We start from the raw sequence: 8,517 nt of genomic DNA, 5'->3' as shown, positions 1-8,517 counted from the left end.
CTGCATATGCATTGTTCTTTCGACACCATTGAAAATCTGTGGTTTGAATTGAAGAGGGCAGTCCATAAGCGCAGACAAAGGATATCAAGGATCTGAAAAGATTCTGTATTGAGGAATGGTCTAAGATCCCTCCCAATGTGTTCTCCAATCTCATAAAACATTTTAGAAAAAGGCTCTGTTTTCCTTGCAAGGGGAGTATTGAAAACAGGGGATCAAATCATTTTTACCCCAATCAAAAATAAATGTATCACTTGTTAAACAAAATCTCTTTCTCTGAACAATTGTGTTTCTTAGTATAAAATACAAAGAGAATGCATATAATATAGCTCAGTATTTGCATTATTTATTTAATACAGTCTCTTTTGCTCAGTTTTATTAAGGGATACAATAATTTTGGACCCCACCTTATCTTAAATTACTGCATTTTCACCAATTCGACGATATAATTGTCAAGTCCATTCAAAAGATTAGGGGACAGGACACTGAAGTATACACATTGTATTACTTTCAGATATAACGAAAAGTCTGTAAAAAATAATACGTTATGCTAAAGTTTGCAGTTTTTGTCAAGGTAGAAAATGGATATTTGTTGACGTTTTAAATGTCCTATTAAGTGAAGGGTTAAATCCAGCAGGCCTTTTTACATTATACATTATATTCAAAGCATTCATTTGAAATCCTTGGATTGCTTTCGTTAATTTCTCATTCAAGTTGGCCTACATAAAAGAGAAATGCATGGCTAACATCCATTCAGTATTCAATTCCTAAACTAAAACTAGAGGCTAAAGTTTAAACTAAGCTATACTCGAAACGAATTCATCTTTCAACTAAGTTTATCATTTATAAACTATAATTTATTTGGATTTAATTTAATCACAAACCATTATCCTATGCATTCCTCAGCAGTTTGTCATTGGTGCATGTGTTTCTTTTTCATTTAAAATTCATTGCTAAATTCATTACTGCAATCATGGAGCAAAACTCATTTTCATGCTCAAAGAGCCAATACAGCATCTAAGAGCCTGGCAGGGGTGAGAATCTGGGAGATGATTGGCCCATTTAAATGTTTGGGCCATAGTAGCCTGCCAACAGAAAGCGTTGTCTCATTTCAATGTTCTCTCCAGCTTGTAGAATGGTGAGTGGATTAGATGGAGCCCCTAATTATTTTGGCTTTAGTTCTGGATTAACCCTCTGTACTGTCGACTTCAATTCACACTCCCCATTTGATGAAATGTGAACTGACATAAATACCGTGGCTCAGTTTCAATCCGATTATGCAGTTAAATCACCTCAATGCTAACCCAAGCATAGGACGCTGGCAGGCCTCCTTTCTACCACTCCTGCTAACAAGTGACAGCCCCTCCCCAGAACACAGGGACCCACGCTACCTCGGCATAGCCCCACGCTACACCCTTCACCCTGCATGAATGGGGCCCATTCAGTGAGGTGACGCACACAATGCACTGAATCAACCTAAATATTGTTTTATGAGCAGCAAATAGGTGGCGCCCTGTAAAGAGAACTCCCGTCCTTGGAGTGCTGGAATTTCCACACTTCTTAAAAGGGGTTAACAGAATAGAATAAATAGGAGAAGCTGCTACAATGGCAAGTCTTGTGTCCCTCCACCAAAGAACAAAACCGGGTAGGGAACAACAAGGAGGTAGTCTAAAAGAACCGCATTTTCTGGGTATTGCTCAACCTCAAATTCATTTAGCAGCAATACGTTTCCCAGGTTTGAGTGCACAATGGTCTCTCAGTATGGCAAAGTGTTAGGCCAGTTGAGGTATATCTGTGTGTGGATGTCTATGAGCTGTGGTGGGAAACAGGTTTTTTCCCACATGTTGTCTATACATATCCATGGTGGTGTGGGCCTGGGGTTACAGGGGAATCCTGAGAGTAACAAAGCTCATGAACTCTTTTTTTTATAATCTTTTTAATATCCCACTAACGTTAGTAAATGTTGTCATTTACAGCTTTTGAGTTAAGATTTTTATTAAGTTCACATTATTTATTGAATAAAATATGTTGCTGAAGTTTGAAGTGTATACCAATACGTCAGTATCACTTATTATTATTTAAGTTATTTAATATTTTATCGTTTTCATAATGTGGACATAAATTAACTGTAATCTTTCTCTGAATACTTAGAGCCATATTTATGAGGAGGAGCTTATGTTGGATCTAAATGCCTGTAAGGGTCATTCCATGTCATTTCAGCAAGCCACCACACCCACCATCTCAGATTGTTTTGAAATCATTTCTGTAGTAAGAAACAGATGAGATTAGCATTCCTGCAACATTAATTTGTAGAAATATAATTTAATCTCTGAGGAATTAAGCTAAATGATTGCACCCAAATTGGCCATTTTAATTGATAGGATTCATATAATATTCAATAAAATACTATATAGTACCTAATATCCAATTTGGAACAAAAAAACTTATAATATTGAGTAAGACATGAGAAATCCAAAGACATTGTAAAATGCCACCCACGGACCCCCCACACCACACGACAATCCCACCTAACAACCAGTATACAGTATCACATCTCAGTGTTCGACAAGTAGTATGGCGCTGCAGCTTTGATTATTGTTTCTTCATCCTTTGTAATGTATTCTCAGTGAATTTGGTGATGTTTTTTTCCCCTGTTTGAGAAGTTAGTCATTGAAGTTGTTAGATTTATGTCCCATCCTACACCCTGATATGACCAGGTTCTGACCACTAGATGGTGCTGTTCCTGCTATGTTAAAGGGATAGTTCACCCGAATTACATATTGGTTTCTTTAATCTGTATACAGTTTATGGTCAAGTTATATCAGCAACCCATGTTCTGTTTTGGTTAGGGTTCATGTCCATATCCCGGTTCAACCCCAGCCCTAGCCTCAACAACCCTAACTCTAAGTCTATAGCTTCATGCCCACATCCCGGTTCAACCCTAACCGTAGCGTCTACCACAACCGTAACCCTAGCTTCATGTTCACATTCGGGTTCAATCCCAACATTACTGTAGCTTCAACCACAAACCTAACCCAAATCTAACCCTAACTTCAGTATTCTATTTCCAGGAAATGCAAGACATTAGGCTTGTTCTCGAAATGACCTTCCTCGAATCTATCAGCAGAGGGCGTACTTAACATTGTTCCTTCAGTGTTTGGACATTGAAATGACAGTAATCCGCAATTTACATTTTCAGGAGATTTGGTAAATACTTAGGTTGAAACTCTTTCAAAAAGTACAGCAAAAATAATATTTATGGAGTGAATACTAATATGGTACAGACTACTAATTACACATTGGAGTCACCTTAGAAAAATATGCATTGCAAGTCTATGCAACACTGTACAGGCCAATGTGCTGCATCGACCTGCTGTAAAAATAGATATATTTCTACAGAACATAACAATGTGTAATTTCATAGTGTCTAATGACACCCCACTGGCAAAAAAAGACAATCTGATTTCCCTGAGGGTGCATTTCTATCCTTGAAGACAATTGACTTTTAGAAACAAAAACAGTAAGAATGAATCATCAATGCAACAGTCTGAATTCAGGTTCCCCACTGGCCACAGAGTAGGAAGCTGACCAGTATTTGCTGAGCCTTGGCTCTGGGTCTTTAGCCCAAGCAGTCACTAATTGCTTGCTCAAGAAAGGGAAATGTTTTGGTATTGTTCTTGTCAGTGGGCAGTAATTGCAGTGAGCGGTAGGGAACAGGCTGCTGTAGAGTTTCATGTTGATTCATTGGACCAAGTTGATGGTGACTTTCTGCATGGTGTCATACATGCATGTGTTAACCACTTCAATGTTCTCAAAGACAGTCATAAATGCCTTGTTTGTCTGAAAACAAACACATTACAATGTAATAGATTTCAAAATTCCGATAGGTTCCACTCAGTCTATAGCTCCTCCTGAAGGGAGAATCAACAGGTATCACTACTGTTGTTTGCTTAATGAATATGTAGAATGAATCTCCAGCTGGCTGCTTCCTCTCTTTAAAGCAACTGTAGGACTTTTAACTCTTTAGTCATATCACAGTTTACTAAGGTCATTTTTTTTGGAACACTAAGCCAAAATGAAACGTGCTTATTTATATAACGAATGTGAGTTTGGGTAGCTGAAGTTATTAAATGTTAAAGCATTAAACCTCTATCTAAAAGCTTCACTCATACATAGGTTATACTTAAACCTGAACTGGGCGGCAGGTAGTCAGCGGTTAAGAGCATTGAGTCAGTAGCTGAAAGGTCGTTGGTTTGAATTCCAAGCCAACTAGGTGAAAAATCTGATGTGCCTTTGAGCAAGGCTCTTAAACCTAATTGCTCCTATAAGTCGCTCTGCATAAGAGTGTCTGCTAAATTCTATTCTATTAATTGGTTCTTTAGTAAATTACTAAAACATTAATTTGTAAAAAAATATATAAAGGCCTTTTTTCCTTTATCCTGTTAGGGCTAGGGGGCAGTATTGACACGGCCGGATAAAAAAACGTACCCAATTTAATCTGGTTACTACTCCTGCCCAGTAACTAGAATATGCATATACTTATTGGCTGTGGATAGAAAACACACTAAAGTTTCTAAAACTGTTTGAATGGTGCCTGTGAGTATAACAGAACTCAAATGGCAGGCCAAAACCTGAGAAGATTCCATGCAGGAAGTGGCCTGTCTGACAAGCTGTGTTTCATCTTGGCTCTTTTTATTGAAGACTGAGGATCTTTGCTATAACGTGACACTTCCTACGGCTCCCATAGGCTCTCAGAGCCCGGGAAAAAGCTGAACGATATCGAGGCAGCCTCTGGCTGAAACACATTATCGCTTTTGGCAAGTGGCCGATCAGAGTACTATGGGCTTAGGCGCGTGCCCGAGTCGACCCCATGCTTTATTTTCTTTCGTCTGTTTACCTAAACGCAGATTCCCGGTCGGAATATTATCGCTTTTTTATGAGAAAAATTGATTTTAAACAGCGGTTGACATGCTTCGAAGTACGGTAATGGAATATTTAGAAATTTTTCGTCGCAAATTGCGCCATGCTCGTCACCCTTATTTACCCTTTCGGATAGTGTCTTGAACGCACGAACAAAACGCCGCTATTTGGATATAACAATGGATTATTTTGAACCAAACCAACATTTTGTTATTGAAGTAGAAGTCCTGGGAGTGCATTCTGACGAAGACAGCAAAGGTAATAACATTTTTCTTATAGTAAATCTGACTTTGGTGAGTGCTAAACTTGCTGGGTGTCTAAATAGCTAGCCCTGTGATGCCGGGCTATCTACTGAGAATATTGCAAAATGTGCTTTCACCGAAAAGCTATTTTAAAATCGGACATATCGAGTGCATAGAGGAGTTCTGTATCTATAATTGTTATGCTTTTTGTGAACGTTTATCGTGAGTAATTTAGTAAATTCACCGGCAGTGTTCGGTGGGAATGCTAGTCACATGCTAGTCACATGCTAATGTAAAAAGCTGGTTTTTGATATAAATATGAACTTGATTGAACAAAACATGCATGTATTGTATAACATAATGTCCTAGGGTTGTCATCTGATGAAGATCATCAAAGGTTAGTGCTACATTTAGCTGTGGTTTGGGTTTATGTGACATTATATGCTAGCTTGAAAAATGGGTGTCTGATTATTTCTGGCTGGGTACTCTGCTGACATAATCTAATGTTTTGCTTTCGTTGTAAAGCCTTTTTGAAATCGGACAGTGTGGTTAGATTAACGAGAGTCTTGTCTTTAAAATTGTGTAAAATAGTCATATGTTTGAGAAATTGAAGTAATAGCATTTCTAAGGTATTTGAATAACGCGCCACAGGATTCCACTGGCTGTTACGTAGGTGGGACGATTTGGTGCCACCTACCCTAGAGAGGTTAAACTGATTACATTTTGTCATTTTCGGTTAATTCTTGAACAAGTCAAAAATCTGGTTACAATCTATATTGTATTCTCCAGAAAATCAAATCAAAATCAAATTTATTTGTCACATACACATGGTTAGCAGGTGCTAATGCAAGTGTAGCGAAATACTTGTGCTTCTAGTTCCGACCATGCAGTAATATCTAACAATATAACCTAACAATTTCACAACAACTACCTTATACACACAAGTGTAAAGGAATGAATACGAATATGTACATAAAAATATATAAATGAGTGATGGCCGAACGGCATAGGCAAGATGCAGTAGATGGTATAGAGTACAGTATATACATATGAGATGAGCAATGTAGGGTATGAGAACATTATATAAAGTGCCATTGTTTAAAGTGGCTAGTGATACATTTAATTACATCAGATGGCAAGATGCAGTAGATGGTATTGTGTACAGTATATACATAAGAGATGAGTAATGTTGGGTAAGTAAACATTATATAATATAAAGTGGCTAGTGATAAATTGATTACATCAACTTTTCCATTATTAAAGTGGGTGGAGTTGAGTCAGTATGTTAGCAGCAGTCACTCAATGTTAGTGACGGCTGTTTAACAGTCTGATGGCCTTGAGATAGAAGCTGTTTTTCAGTCTCTCGGTCCCTGCTTTGATGCCTGTACTGACCTCGCCTTCTGGATGTTAGCGGGGTGAACATGCAGTGGCTCGGGTGGTTGTTGTCCTTGATGATTTTTTTGGCCTTCCTCTGACATCGGGTGGTGTAGGTGTCCTGGAGGGCAGGTAGTTTGCACCCGGTGATGCGTTGTGCAGACCTCACTACCCTCTGGAGAGCCTTCCGGTTATGAGCGGAGCAGCTGCCGTACCAGGCGGTGCAGCCCAACAGGATGCTCTCGATTGTGCATCTGTAAAGGTTTGTGAGTGTTTTTGGTGACAAGCCGAATTTCTTCACCCTCCTGAGGTTGAAGAGGCGCTGCTGCGCCTTCTTCACCACGCTGTCTGTGTGGGTGGACCATTTCAGTTTGTCCGTGATGTGTACGCCGAGGAACTTAAAACGCTCCACCCTCTCCACTACTGTCCCGTCAATGTAGATAGGGGGCTGCTCCCTCTGCTGTTTCCTGAAGTCCACGATCATCTCCTTTGTTTTGTTGACATTGAGTGAGAGGTTATTTTCCTGACACCACACTCCGAGGGCCCTCACCTCCTCCCTGTAGGCCGTCTCATCGTTGTTGGTAATCAAGCCTACCACTGTAGTGTCGTCCGCAAACTTGATGATTGAGTTGGAGGCGTACATGGCCACGCAGTCATGGGTGAACAAGGAGTACAGTAGAGGGCTGAGAACGCACCCTTGTGGGGACCCAGTGTTGAGGATCAGCGGGGTGGAGATGTTGTTACCTACCCTCACCACCTGGGGGCAGCCCGTCAGGAAGTCCAGGACCCAGTTGCACAGGGCGGGGTCGAGACCCAGGGTCTCGAGCTTAATGACGAGTTTGGAGGGTACTATGGTGTGAAATGCTGAGCTGTAATTGATGAACAGCATTCTCACATAAGTATTCCTCTTATCCAGATGGGTTAGGGCAGTGTGCAGTGTGATGGCGATTGCGTCGTCTGTGGACCTATTGTGGCGGTAAGCAAATTGGAGTGGGTCTAGGGTGTCAGGTAGGGTGGAGGTGATATGGTCCTTGACTAGTCTCTCAAAGCACTTCATGATGACGGAAGTGAGTGGTACAGGGCGGTAGTCATTTAGCTCAGTTACCTTAGCTTTCTTGGGAACAGGAACAATGGTGGCCCTCTTGAAGCATGTGGGGACAGCAGACTGGGATAAGGATTGATTGAATAGGTCTGTAAACACACCAGCCAGCTGGTCTGAGGATGCTCTGAGGACAAGGCCGGGGATGCTGTCTGGGCCTGCAGCCTTGCGAGGGTTAACACGTTTAAATGTTTTACTCACATTGGCTACAGTGAAGGAGAGCCCGCAGGTTTTGGTAGCGGGCCGTGTCAGTGGCACTGTATTGTCCTCAAAGCGAGCAAAAAAGTTGTTTAGTCTGTCTGGGAGCAAGGCATCGTGATCCGCGACCGGGCTGGTTTTTCTTTTGTAGTCCGTGATTGACTGTAGACCCTGCCACATACCTCTCGTGTCTGAGCCGTTGAATTGCGACTCCACTTTATCTCTGTACTGTCGCTTAGCTTGCTTGATTGCCTTGCGGAGGGAATAGCTACACTGTTTGTATTCGGTCATGTTTCCGGTCACCTTGCCCTGATTAAAAGCAGTGGTTCGCGCGTTCAGTTTTGTGCAAATGCTGCCATCAATCCACGGTTTCTGGTTGGGGAATGTTTTAATAGACGCTGTGGGTACAACATCACCGATGCACTTGTTAATGAACTCGCACACCGAATCAGCATATTCGTCAATGTTGTTCGACGCAATGCGGAACATATCCCAGTCCACGTGATCGAAGCAATCTTGAAGCGTGGAATCCGATTGGTCGGACCAGCGTTGAACAGACCTGAGGGCGGGAGCTTCCTGTTTTAGTTTCTGTCTATAGGCTGGAAGCAACAAAATGGAGTCGTGGTCAGCTTTTCCGAAGGGAGGGCGGTGGAGGGCCTTATATGCGTCGCAGAAGTTAGATGAAAC

This window comes from Salmo salar, chromosome 10 (genome assembly GCF_965601325.2).
Source record: "Salmo salar chromosome 10, fSalSal1, whole genome shotgun sequence".
Lineage (NCBI taxonomy): Eukaryota > Metazoa > Chordata > Actinopteri > Salmoniformes > Salmonidae > Salmo > Salmo salar.
Note: the sequence above shows the minus strand (reverse complement) of the source record.